The sequence below is a fragment of the Pectinophora gossypiella genome, chromosome 29 (assembly GCF_024362695.1).
Source record: "Pectinophora gossypiella chromosome 29, ilPecGoss1.1, whole genome shotgun sequence".
NCBI classification, from domain to species: Eukaryota; Metazoa; Arthropoda; class Insecta; order Lepidoptera; family Gelechiidae; genus Pectinophora; species Pectinophora gossypiella.
In genome coordinates this window covers 77758-92720 of record NC_065432.1, presented here as the reverse complement: position 1 = coordinate 92720, position 14963 = coordinate 77758, and the positions used below count along the sequence as shown (strand labels likewise).

Genomic DNA, 14963 nt, shown 5'->3' with positions numbered 1-14963 from the left:
TGTAGTGAGCTTTCTATGCTCAGAAGATGACGGGACTTGAATTTTGATCCCATCTTGGGTCGTGCGGGCGCTGGTGATTACGATGTTCTCCTCTTTCGCCCGAAGGGAGACTTCGTTCCACCTATTTTTGTCCCTCATATACAAGGGCGGAGGGGTGGGACCTTTTTGTACTTGAGTGCCGCTGATGGCACTCTTACAATTGAGAGCCTTAGAAGGGCTGGAAGGGGCCTTACGGGCCTCGGGGATGGAAGAGGGAATCGACGTTCCCGAGGACGTCTTCTGGACCTTAGCAGGCTCAGATTCGCGGTGACGGCGGGCTCGTTTTCCCTTACGGCCCTCCACGAGCGTGAATATGTCCTCCGAAGAGGACGACTCCACACACTCCGACGACGAATCGGACTCGGCAACGTCCATAAGAACATCGCACGATTCCTCATCGTCACCGGCGAGGAGGGTAGCAGGGGAAGGGGAAGACGCGCGCGATAGGGACAATGCAAGAGACGCGGCAGGGTGGGCAGACGCAGTAGGCCGGGCAGTGCCGGGAAGCGACGCGAGAGACGCGGCGGGGCCGGGGGTCGCGGGGAGACAGGGTGACGACGCGCGGTCGGCACGAACACTATCAACGCGGGGCGCGGAAGGCAAGGTTAACGCCGCAACTTGCGGTACTAATCGGCATATCTCAGCGTAAAGCGCGCTGCTTTTATCCGCTAGGATATGCGTCAATATGATTTTACCGATTTCGGCCCACAGCTCGGAGCTGTCGGCCATTTTTAAGGGACGGCCAATCTGCTATATAATAATTACTACCGCTTCGCAAAAGCGTTCCTCAGAGAATAAGCGGCGCAAGAAACTCTGAGGCGATCGCTCGCTAACTTTCGCAACTCGAGTGGGATTGCTCGAGGGTGTGTAAGAGTGAGTTTTGCCTCTTTGCTTGGGGTTAACAAAGAAGATGTGTGCTTATGGTGTGCCCTAAGCTGGTATCCCTTTGCCGATCTTATTGTGCAAGAGGGTTCCTATGCTCTAAGTGCGGAGGGTTTTTACACCCCGAAACACGAAGAGAAAAATATAAGGGGTAGAGATTGGTCACTCTACCCCGGGTGACAGCTAGGGTCGACTAGGGTAGACCCCAAGGCCGGTGGTTCTAGCCCCGTCCGGGTAATGTGCCTGCCTCAAAGTGAGGCAAGCGGACGCCCCAGGGCCACGTCCCACTCAGCTTAGTTAACACCGCAAGGTATCCACTGAGGACCACGAAACTGTGGTTTTAAAATTAAAATCGATGCAACTGTAAAATAACAGTCGTTATTTTATCCTTGAAACTTAGATAAGCCAGCAAGTTCTGAGAAGAACTATTGTTGACTCAATGAATGGCGGCAGGGTCACGCCAGCAGGTAGCCGGCAGACAATGGCGGCACGGGGCGCGGGGCGCGCGGCGGGGGGCTGCGGGGCGCAGCGCGGGGAGCTGCGGGGCGCAGCTCGGGACCTCTGAACAAACGACCGTTCGGGACGGCCGCTCGACGCAGAGTGATTTATTCATCAACTTGTGACACATTATATATAGAGCAATCAAATTCAAATTCAAAAATATCTTCATTCAGTAGGTAACATAGTTACACTTTGAATCGTCAATTTTTACATAACGAACGTCTCATCCGCCTAAAACTACTGCAGCTTCTCACAACCTGTATAGCCGGGGAAAAGAAGCTGCGAGAAAAACTTCGACACAGGACCCTGGACGTTCTTAAGATTTGGTGATTTCATCTAGCCGATTACAGTAAGTACCTATATTTTAGTTTCAGGTCCAACATGTTAGAGAGGGCATTATAGGAAATCTAAAAAAGTATCCACTTACCAAAATCCCACTAAAAAGAGCCTTAATCCACCACAAACAGGACACAAAACTCCACAAATTTTCACAACACAACACTAAGATTTTCACCTAAATTTCCCTCGAAAAAATCCGCATCGAAACGCTATGGACCGTAGTTCCACCGACACTGAGCCTCAGGGGGTGTGTTAGAGGGCGTGGCCCACCCCCGCCCCGCCCCTGCCCTGGACCACCCACCCCCAGGGGTGGGCCACGCCCACTGCTGAAATATTTATTCAGCATGGGAGCTTTCGGAAACAAAAGGATTCATTGCGTCGACTGTGGGATTTGGTCGTAAGGTCAGATCTGTTATTTGAGATAATTCCGATTTCTTATTGATTAGAACCCGTTCGCAAAATGTCCCTTTCGCAAAATGTCCCTTTCGCAAAATGTCCCTTTAGCAGAATGTCCCGGGATATTCTGCTAAAGGGACATTTTGCGTCGAAGCCACACACCATCTAATTTTATTCTAAGTTATACCTGTCGTTTTCTTATTCGCTGAAAAAGAAAGGGACGGGTAATTGACAGGCTTAACATTTATGGAACACACGTCTATTTTAGGCAGCCTTTCATAAATATTATATTGGCCAATAATCCGACAGAATGAAGTTGACGACACAAGTCAAACGGGTTGCAAATGGATGAGATGCCTATTTTATTCGCCCGGGATATTAATTTTAAACTTATCAGTGTCAATCATCCGTCCCTTTCCTTTTCGGCGGATGAGAAAATTACAGGTAGGTATAACTTAAAATAAAAGTGTCTGCAGGAATAAGCGCCATTGTAATGTTAGAGGCCCTTGGGGCTCCAGAATAAACCAGTGGACCAGATCCCAGTAATCATTTACGTTGAGTGACCGTTTCACACTGACACGCTAATCATAATCGAGTGCGCAGCGCTACCAAAAGCAGGGCGCATCGTTAGCAAGATATATTCGGTTGAAGACCGTACAATAACATAAACAGTCTACACTACGTCCCACTGCTGGGCACGGGTCTCCCCTCGATCAACCGTAGGGGGTATGAAGCATACTCCATTTCTATTTCTAGTTCATCGTACCAGATCCGCCCGTCCACAGACGCGGTCGCTACATTAGCCGTCGCTATGATTTATTCACCACTACACCGTTGACCCGGCTCCGCTCGGGGCCTGCCATTACTATTATTATTATTATTATTATTATAATAATAAATAAAGCAATTTGACATTTGCGCATATATAAGTAAGTGCGCAATGCAATCAAATGTCAAATTGCTTTCTGAGATGAATTGCTTTGCTTCGATGTCGCCATTTCAGCCCCCTATTCCCCTCGACAGCGCCAGGATCCCACCAGCCTGCCCTCGCGCTAGCTTATTTGGAAAACTGTAGAACCCCGATACCGACCCCGCCGGCGTGGTCGACGATTTTTGACTATATTGTTCTTGGTGAACGTAGCCTGCAAAGTCCGTCATTGCAGGTTTCCACTGTTTTTTTTGACGTGACTTATTGTAGAGTGACGTATGGTATTAACTACTTGGCCGGACAAATGGGGAGCGCTGAAGGCTCCCACCCGGTACAAAATTTAAGACAACAGGCGTGAGGGTGCCCAGTTGGGCGCGAATGTCGGTTAGGGCGTCATCTGAGAAGAAGAATATTTAAAGGATTAATCGACCATGTGTCGATAGCGATAAGCGCTGAATGAGGGAAATAGTCGACCACGCCGGCGGTCGGTATCGAGGTTCTGAAGTGTTTGGTGTCGCGAGCTGATCGGCGGGTTTCCACTGCCAACCCTATGCTGCACACGCAATAAAAGTTAGAAGAGAGACAAGAAATAGAAGGTTGGCAATCAAAATACTTTTGACTGAGTAATCGTGGCTGCAGTAGGTACTGGCGTTGAACTCATATTCTGTGGCTCTTGAGTTGCTTATTATTAGGTATTTTGTGTGTACTATTTATATAAGTAGGTATACACAGGATGTTAGTGACATCGTAACGAATACTGAAGGGGATGGTTCAGACCAGGATTCTGAGTTGATACCAAGTGGAATATCCTGTCGGAAAATGCATAAAATATTTTTGTGTCTTTTTATAGTATTTTATGCAACAGTTGTATAAGAAGGGTCAAAAAATGCGAGTGGCGTGAGTTGCGATGTGAGCCTTGGCGAACATCGCAATAAGAGACGCCACGAGCATTTTTTGACCTAGTTATACAACGTTGCATACAATACTTTTTCTACGAGGACGTAATTTTAAACGAAACACAAAAATTTTCCAATTTATTTTCCAACGCGCGGGAAAATGGCGGCAAATGTATACTTTTTTTTATAGTATATCTATGGCACCAAACAAAGTAAAGGTGCCAGTTTCCAGGTCAAAAAAAAAAAAACAACAACAATGCTTTTTTGGCGACATTATACCTAGTACAGTTACACTTTGTAAACAATGCTTTTATAGGCCATAGAGCGTACACTTTTTCAAAGAGTTTAATTATGTATGTACTTATATTAGACTTTTTGGTTATTTAAATGCCAGATTAAAGTAGAGGAGTAGAAAAAATTATTTTCAGTTCCATACTTTTAGGTTAGGTATATACATGTATGTATATATTTTTATGTGTTATATATTTATTTGCATGTATTTATTGGTATGTTGTACTTATAGTTTGTACCCGCAATCTTCAAATTTTTACATTTTTCCTCACCTTATGGTTATCTGGAAGAAATCGCTTTAAGCGATAAGGCCGCCATTTGCCATGTACTTAGTGAAGAGTCTTTTTGTAATTATTTCTTTTTATTTTGGTGCAATAAAGTGTATTTGTATTGTATTGTAAACAAATCAATATCAAATGCCATATAAAATTGAAGTTATTACCCATCTGCCAAACAATGGCACGACGTTAGTACGGTCACGAGCATTAATATGTATACACTTTGGTACCATGTCACATTAACTTTTTTGACAAATTGAACTGTAAGTCTCACTAAATGTCAAATATGTTAGTGCGACAGAGTCCTAAAGTGGGTACATTATATTGCTCATGACTGTACACCTCTAACATATTACTTATTATCCGCAATCAATTAACTGAACAATCCGTGATAATTCAGTAGTTAATTACTATTTTTTATCATCAATTGTTGCATTGGATGTCAATCACTAACCTACGTAGTTGGGGAAATACTTTTGGCGTCATTTTTCTTTTCTATCGTGTGGGTTGTGAGGCGGATTACCAACCTCATCAACCCTGGTGTCAGGGTTATTTATTGCTGAGCCGCCAAAGGCCCCTGACATGGCTCATACCTAGAAGGACGTACCGATATTATATTAATTTAACACTAAAGAACTTAAACAGACAATCGCAGCTATTCTTATACTACCTCTGGATTGGCTAGAAGATATCTATCTCTCTTAGAGATAAGTCCTCCCTTGTAAACGTCCATTTCATGTTTGTGATGTACTGGTTGTTAAGTGCAATAAAGTAAATTAGAACATAATTCATTCTCCTAAAGAACGTCGTAAACATAATTCATTTTAATAAAACTCTTTTGCATCGGTACAGTCACGTAGTCAGCCTTTAACCGCGCGCGCATAGAGTCGTCAAAAAGCAGAGAATTGCTTCCTATAATTCTTTGTTTCTTTATTATCTGTAAGTAATAAAGTGTTTTCTGTAGCAAATTAAAACCAGCCGCCGTTAACAATACGATAAGGTGCAAAAGACTTTAATTCGAATACAAGCGAGTACGAGACATTACGTACTTACTTTGTATTTTTTTTTTATATATTTTTTTATGTCACTAAAGCTTTAAAAACTAGATATTAATTATATTTAAAATTAGTCAAATAGCCCGCCTCGGAGCAAACCCGGCTCAATTGTACCCATCACGCTGGCCGTGTTGCCGCGTTGGGTGGCCAGCGAGATGTGCTGAACCAGGTATGATCCGGAGCGGGGGTCGCCACCACGATCTCGCAGACGTCGCCCTAGTTCTTTAACAAACTGTTTCGCTTCCTCGCACCATGGTCCTCCCGTCTCCACCGCAAAAGGGACAAACGAATATTGCTGCTGCAAGTCACAATCAGTTTCTTGCTAAGTAATAAATCAACTGGTTGCACTTAAGACCGGTTACATGTCGTTTCTGTAATAGACCAAAACCACCTACAAAGACATAAATTTTATAATTTTGACAACTAATGGTTCTCATTTTCACCACTGTTTACACATAATTCACTGAGTTCAGTACCTCGATACCGATGGTCGACGATTTCCCTCAATCAGCGCTTATCGCTATCGACCCACTAGGGTCGATTAATTCTTTCAATTATTTTTCCTCTCAGACGACGCTCTGAGCCGAGGTTCGCGCCCAACTGGGCACCCTCAGGCCTGTTGTCTTAAACATTGTACCAGGCCTTCAGCGCTCCCCATTTGTCCGGCCAAGTAGTTAATGCCATCTGCGGCAAATCTACAATAAGTCACGTCAAAAAAAAAGAAACTGAGCTCAGTAACTGCACTTTTGCTCTTTGATTGTAGGTACATTGTCCATGCATTATCTTCGATCTATGTATCGTCATTAAACTGACGCAGGTATTTTTCCGACCAAAATCCACGAACACAAACTAGTTTGACGACCTGCGTAATTTATTCATACAAAAGATCGTAAAACGTCTTCAAGTTGTATCTGACATGCGCGTACGCAGCTCTAATGAGCGAGCAACGAGTGCGAGCGAGAAGGAAGACCGCCCGTCTCGCTCGCTCAGATCCGGAATGATAACCAATCGCAGGCCAGTGATATACTGACCACCGGGGAGATAGGACGACGCGGGGTCACGGCGCGGGTTATTACGACGTTTTTGGTGTTGCTAAAGTGATTTAGTGATAGTTTGAAAGTGAATTGGTGATAACAACAGTGTGTGATGGTGACGAGTGTGTTCGTGAAAGATTTTTGGTGATAGAGAGGACTACGGTATTGATATAGGTGAGTTGGACGCGGTTTGAGGCCAGTCGGGCGTGTTGTTCAAAATGTCACAATTATGGTCATTCGCTGCCGCTGTCCCGTTCCCTGCCCAGTCTGTTGGCTAGTGGACGACGTCACAGCAGTCAGTGTTGGTTGACATTCTGTTGCAACTCAATACCATTAATTATTATTAGAATTTATAACTTAATAACAGACTGAATAAAGTCGTGAATCTGTGTCACGAGTTTACTATTTTTAATTTGGAACTGGCATATTATTTCATTTGTTTATATTTTGATTTCTTCTTTTTCGAACGGGAACGTTTTCCCGCCTTTTTAAAAAGGCGGTGGCGGGAATTCTGTTCGGTTGCGGTAATCTGTTATGAAGAGTTGGAGAGTTAACATTGTTTATAAAAATATAACATTATTCAAGAGAATTGCTGAATTGTTTGATTACGACGAGCACCTCCCTACCTGAGAGCAGTAGTATTATCACATTTGCACCTGGCAAAATCAAAAAGCATGAGCTTGGGACAACTCATTGTTACGACAAGAACACTGCTTGAATCATCTGACGAAGAAGTGAAGGCCTTTTTTTTTTTGACGTGACTTATTGTAGATTTGCTGCAGATGGCATTACTTGGCCGGACAAATGGGGAGCGCTGAAGGCTCTCACCCGATAGAAGTGAAGGCCACATCTAAAGCAATTCCTCTAAAAAAGCAATATTGCTACATTTGGCATGACTTTTATATGCGCAAATGTCAAATTGCAATGTTGCTTTTTGTAATATATGATTGAGGGACTGTTAGGTTCCTAATCACTGTGAGGGCTGGTAATCTGAGGCTAAGGCTGAGATTGAAACGTCCAAAAGTGGGCAAAAATTCTCTGAATTTAATTAAAATGTTTAAGTACATTACAGTAGTTAAATGGAGAGCAAGAACGGAAGTGAGACAAAAATGTTGTCACACTAAAAAATTTAAATTTAATGTTGGGGTTGCCAACAGGGACTAACCAGGCTGCGTTCCTCAAAAACAATAGATGGCGCTGTACAGATTTACCTTCGTTTAACGTTCTAATTTCATGGATAACAGATATAATGCATCTTTCATCTTTGTTTTTGGGTATAAATGATGACCCTTGTTATTACACCAAGGTACATCATCTTCCTCCCATTACTATTCCTGGTCATAATAAAGAGAAGCAATATAGGTAGCAACATAATTATATGCATAATGTGATCCAAATATCAAGCAACAATTATTTTTATATACAGGGTGTCAGTGACATCGTAACGAAAACTTTGAGGGATGATTCAGACCATGATTCTGAGATGATATCAAGTGGAATTTTATGGAACAGAAAATAACTTAAAAAAAAATTTTTTTTTATGAATTTTCCGACTGAAAATTCCACTTGATATCAACTCAGAATCATGTTCTGAATCATCCCCTTCAGTATTCGTTACGGTGTCACTAACACCCATACCTACTTGTATGGCTACTGTATGTACTTGTATGGGGTGTAAGTGACATCGTAACGAATACTGAGAGGGATGATTCAGCTGATTATTCTGAGTTAATATCAAGTGGAATTTTCCATCGCAAAAGTATAGAATTGAAAATAATTTGAAAAAAACTAAAAAAAAAAACATGAATTTTTCGACGGAAAATTCCACTTGACATCAACTCAGAATCATGGTCTGAATCATCTCCCTCAGTATTCGTTACGATGTCACTAACACCCTGTATGCTTCTGCCATTGCGTTGTATTTTTGAATAATTATGTACTCTAACAGAAAATAGGTAATTATCACGTTAAAGCTGTACAACACCATCTATTTTTTTTTTTTTTTTTGTGAACGTAGCCTGGGGCCTGTTTAATAAAACTTACAATTGTAAATTACAACGACAATTTGATGTACATTACGTAGCTAATATGAAACTGCAAAATATTCGTGATCACACACTCCGCAATGTACATCAAATTGTCATTGTAATTTACAATTGTAAGTTTTATTAAACAGGCCCCTGGAAGGTCCCTCATTGCTTCCATGTGGTCTTTGTGGCTCTCTGAGATGATGATAGCTACGCTATTTGATCAACATAGGTATTCAAATGAGATTTTACTAACTTTTTTACGAAACGTCAAAACTTAAATAGGTACCTGACCTCGCTCTTTTTTGAAGTCGGTAAAAAATCTACGGAAATACTGCGGTCGATGCCACCGTTAGTATTGTTACTGAAACAAATAAAAAAAAAATCACAATTTTTCATCGTAGATTGGCTTTTATTTAAATTAATCACGTTCATTATAAACGGACACCATAGTAACAAATAAGTATAATACAAAACGCGGAATAACACATACCTAATTATCATACATACATAAACTCACGCCTTTTTCCCACCGGGGTAAGCAGAGCCTATATTCCATTTGCTTCGATCCACACACACATAACTTACAATCAAAACAACTTACACAACCTGACCTGACCTGACCTGTGTGTGTGACCTATTTGTATTACATTTATTTAATCTTATTATAAGAGAAGGAATGGCCCTAACTTACACAAGAGAGTACAAATAAAGATATTATTCATCGTCGACCCAGCGTAATACCCAATTACTATCAATTAGTAAGTTGCACCTAATACGCAAGCGCGGATTTTTTTATTTTCACACAACAACATTAGTCCTTAACGTGGTATTATTCCTTATTCTATGCTAGGGGGTCGGTAGGGCTCACTAGGGAATGCAATCGCGACTCCATATTGCAAATTCGAATTCCCGCGGGATTGGAGATATCAATTCCGCGAGATCCCGAAATTTTCTGGATCTCGCTTAGTTCATAAAAAAAACCTGATAGTGATAAATGATAGTGAAGTTGATTAAAACATTTAATTTGGTTAATTAAAATTCAATATTATTAACTAACAAAAAAACGTGCGTTATGACTCATTTATTGCGTTTCTTTATGACTTAACAAACAAATAATTAACAACATAATGCTATTTACTGCACTCGGCAAAAAGCCCGCCCCTGACTAAACCGGGCGCGAAGGTGTCCATTACATTAGTCGCATTTCCTCGCTGCATTAACTAACTAATAAGTTTTCTTTGGAAATCAGCATAATCAAAACAAAAAGTATAACTCAAGGAGATTCGCCCAATCCCGTCAATATCTATATTCTATATTCTTTATTTGCATATCGAATGGGATCTCGTCATATTATGCTTCGGGATTGATGCACCTATATCGATTATAATCAATTATATCGATACTCCACATTCATTGATGAATGTGGAAGAACCATGAGAAGTATGTCAGGATCGAAGCAAATTAAATTCCATAGTCTCTGCTTACCCCGGTGGGAAATATTAAATATTATCGATTGTAAAATAATTGTCATACTATCGATTATATTGCAATTAATCCATTGTTGCGATATAATCTATATTTCATCTAAAATAGATTATATCATCTAATTTCCAATATTGATAAATTTAATCGAGACTATCGATAGGCATATAACACAAAACACAAATGAAAAGTTACAATAGTGGTTGATCGTACACAGTTTTGATACAGATAGTGATTCTCTGTCCCCCAAACTAGGAAAACCTGTATTATCCTGTAACCTGTGTGTGTGTTGTGTTTGTGTATATCGATATTTAGATTATTTAGGGGCTTAGAAAATAATCGATTATTAATCGATATACAGTTGGTTATTGGGCAACACTAGTGGGTGGATCTATCGGCACCTAACACTTTGTATAACTTGCAGTGTGGCGCGCTAATAAATAATGATAAAATTATAGACACATTTAGCTCGACTACAAACTATACGTACAATATGATAGAAAGGAGCATACTCCACCACGCTTCTCCACTGAAGGCTGGTGGAAAAACACGGTCAATCAATGTAAAGTTGGTAAACAAAAATACACTAAAAACCCCATTAAATCCCGTTCCAAACCGCAACGTAATTGTATAAACGATAACACATTTAGATAAAGCTGATTTAATTATATTTGTTTGAAAAAAATTGTAACAGAGCGCAGTTATGAGTAGGTATAATATGAAACATAATGCAGGAAGTTAGTAAAGTATTAAGTAAGGTACAAAATACACGTTTTTTATTACTTAAAATACATGTAATAAAAATAAAATTGCTATTCAAAATTCTAGATTAATAAGTAAATTAAGTTCTTACGTTGTACGTTTCTGATTGGCCACCTGATACGACACGATTCATTTATAACAAACATTATAGAAGGAAAAATTGAAGGGAAGAGAGGAAGGGGTAGACCTAGGATAACATTTATGAAACAAATAAAAGAGAAGGTGCAGGTCGTGTCGTATCGGGAGGTGAAGGTTTTGGCGGGAAGAAGAGAGGAATGGCGATTACTCCACCGACAAGAGCGCAGCTCTTAAATAGAGAGAGAGTTGTACGTTACGTTAAGTTGGACAAACAGGTGATCAGCCTGTAATGTCCTAACCAAACTAGGGATCACAAAGTGATTTTTGTGATGTGTCCCCACCGGGATTCGAACCCAGGACCTCCGGATCGTGAGCCCCACGCTCAACCACTGGACCACGGAGGCCGTTCATTCGTTCGTATCTAATGAGGAAAACTCACTCACAATTATAATTAATTACATTCATCTGCATATCAGTGGTGACTCATTACGTTTATCACTAATTGAACTGTCTGTACAGTCATGAGCAATATAATGTACCCTCTTTAGGACTCTGTCGCACTATCATATTTGACAATTTGTCAAAAAAGTTAATGTGACATGGTACCAAAGTGTATACATATTAATGCTCGTGACCGTACAAGTTACAACATGTAGGAATATGTGTGTGAGAGAGAGGGAGGACGAATGTGTGCATACTTATAGCACAGTGTCCGGGGACACTTCATATAAACCATGGTACAAGAACACAAGGTATGCTTAAAACTGACAGCTAACATTTCAAGGTTAGCCCAGCTGACATCCCGCCCTGTGTTGCCATTTCGTAAAAAAATAAATTACCCACGACCAATGCTTAATTATTTATTTATTTATTTTAATGTATATTTACCGCACATAGCGCAGCTAGCGAGGAGTGTGTGTGTACAATTGTACATTACTAGCACGTCTGCCTACCCCTTTGGGGATACTTGCGAGGTGCTATGTTATATTATGTCGTTGTGCATTGAGTGCCGGACATGAGTTACTGTTCATATAGCACGTCTTCTTCTATCGTGTGGGTTGTGAGGTGGAGTACCAACCTCATCAACACTGGTGTCAGGGTTACTATTGAGCCGTCAAAGGCCCCTGACATGACTCATGTAACGACTACGTACATACATCAGTAAATAGTAACCGGGACCATCGGCTTAACGTGCACGAAGCAAGTATCATCTTACTTTCGGACAATCAGGTGATCAGCCTGTAATGTCCTAACCAAACTAGGGACCACAAAGTGATTTTTGTGATATGTCCCCACCGGGATTCGAACCCAGGACCTCCGGAATCCAACGCTCAACCACTGGACCACGGAGGCCATTATCGGATATCGCACGCGGTGTGGGATTATTTTGGTGTCTATTTGCGGAGTGAGATAAAAACACTGTGACGTCACTCGACCGCCGCGCGAGTGGTTCGCAGAAGTATCGTAGTAAACACACCTTACCGGTCAGCAGACAGATACCACGCTCGTACCCCTACCGGGGTGCGCAGGGATACAAGTCTCTTGACGACAAGGCAAATGGTAAACATTTCTATTTATAGTTTTCTACAAACTTACGACAATAGTATTTTATGCAACAGTTGTATAAGAAGGGTCAAAAAATGCGAGTGGCGTGAGTTGCGATGTGAGCCTTGGCGAACATCGCAATAAGAGACGCCACGAGCATTTTTTGACCTAGTTATACAACGTTGCATACAATACTTTTTCTACGACGACGTAATTTTAAATGAAACAAAAATTTTCCAATTTATTTTCCAACGCGCGGGAAAATGGCGGCAAATGTATACTTTTTTTTTGGCGACATTATAGTACAGTTACACTTTGTAAACAATGCTTTTATAGGCCATAGAGCGTACACTTTTTCAAAGAGTTTAATTATGTATGTACTTATATTAGACTTTTTGGTTATTTAAATGCCAGATTAAAGTAGAGGAGTAGAAAAAAATACATAACATAAACAGCCTATATGCGTACGGTCACGAGCATTAACATGTACACACTTTGGTACCATCTCACATTAACTTTTTTGACAAATTGAACCGTAAGTGTATATTTTTTACTAGTTTCAAATGTTTTATTGAATGTTGTACTGTATTTTTAGTTACTTGTAATTGTCTAACTGTAATTGTGTTTTGTCTAATATTGTCTGTGTACGTTTTTGTGTGCAATAAATGTGTGTAAGTTAATAAGTCATCATCAGCCCATTAACGTCCCCACTGCTGGGGCACGGGCCTTCCCTATGGATGGATAGGGAGATCGGGCCTTAAACCACCACGCGGGCCCAGTGCGGATTGATGGTTATTAACGACTGCTAATGCAGCCGGGACCAACGGGTTAACGTGCCTTCCGAAGCACGGAGGAGCTCAAGATGAAAACTTTTTTTGTGGTCACCCATCCTATGACCGGCCTTTGCGAAAGTTGCTTAACTTCAACAATCGCAGACCGAGCGCGTTTACCGCTGCGCCACCGAGCTCCTCAGTAAATAAATAAAATAAGTAAGTCTCACTAAATGTCAAATATGTTAGTGCGACAGAGTCCTAAAGTGGGTACATTGTATTGCTCATGACTGTACACTGCTGGACACAGGTCTCCCCTTAATCACCCACAGGAACATACTCCACCACGCTGCTCCACTGCGGGTTGGTGGAGGGTGTTCTACGCCTATTAGCCGGGATCGACGGCTTGACGTGCCCATACCTCGGAATCATCTTACTTTTTCGAACAATCTGGTGATTCTTCGACAATGTTCCCATCGGGAATCGATCCCAGACCTCTATGTAAGCGCAACGTTTTAACCACTAGACTCCAGAGGCTGTATGTGGCTGGTAACTGATATTAGGCAGCCAAATTACTGAATTGTATAACAATGTTTCATATATTTTTTTAAAGAACGTCTAGGGCCCTGTGCCGAGGTTTTTCTTGCAGCTTCTTTTCCCCGGCTATACAGGTTGTGAGAAGCTGCAGTAGTTTTAGGCGGTTAGACGTTCGTTATGTGAAAATTGACGATTCAAAGTGTAACTATGTTACCTACTGAATGAAATATATATTTTAAATTTGAATCGGCCAAAACCGTAGTCGGCACGTACTTTTTAAACAATGAATATTTTGTTTCGCCCGACTGCGCGAAGAAGAAGGAGGGTTATTGACTATGCGCTATATTGAATGTTGAAAGTGAACGTTCCTGCGCGCGCAGTGAAGCATGCTGTAAGACTAGGGTTGCCATCTTTAAAATTTGTAAAACATGACAAGACGCGTCAAAACCCCGGACTTTGGAATCCGAAAGCCGTACATGTCAACAAGATCTTTTAAACATATTCAATGTAATAAAAAACAGTCGAAAATGTCATATATCACCTTTTTTATTCATTCATTATTTTAACAAAACAGAATCATATTACAATTTGTAACAAATTGTTTATATAAATTAGCTTTTTTAATTCTTGAAATAAAAAAACAAAACCTTATTAAAATATTAAACAAAAACATTATAAATATACTTGTGAATATACTTTGTTCGTCGGTTGATCGTGGTGTGCGTGCGAGCATAGTGCGTGTCTCGCGGCCGGCCCAATTTTTTTTTATTTATTTATTTTTTAAAACCCGGTCTACAAATGAAATCTTCCCCGGACGCTCCCCAGATGCCCTCTAAACTAGGCCAAATCCGGGGAAACCCGGACGGATGGCAACCCTATGTAAGACTATAGTTAGTGATAGTGAGATCTTCAAGTCCGAGCCATCCGAGAAACCCCATCTGAACAGGGGGGTTAAAATGGCCACATCGAAGCAATTCATCTAAGAAAGCAATATTGCAATTTGACATTTGCGCATATAAAAATAAGTGCGCAATGCAAACAAATGTCAAATAGCAATATTGCTTTCTTAGATGAATTGCTTCGATGTGGCCATTTTAACCGCCCAGATCTAACACAATTA

General features: G+C 41.0%; 1 protein-coding gene across 1 annotated transcript in view; it reads left to right on the top strand.

The window, feature by feature from the left end:
• The first annotated feature begins 5421 nt into the window (after window positions 1–5421).
• The window catches only part of LOC126379377 (protein toll-like), a 28472-nt gene continuing 18930 nt past the window's right edge, over window positions 5422–14963 (top strand). Inside the window, exon 1 of the mRNA XM_050028107.1 lies at window positions 5422–5489. The gene's annotated coding sequence lies outside the window, so the exon portion shown is untranslated. The remainder of the gene's footprint in view (window positions 5490–14963) is intronic.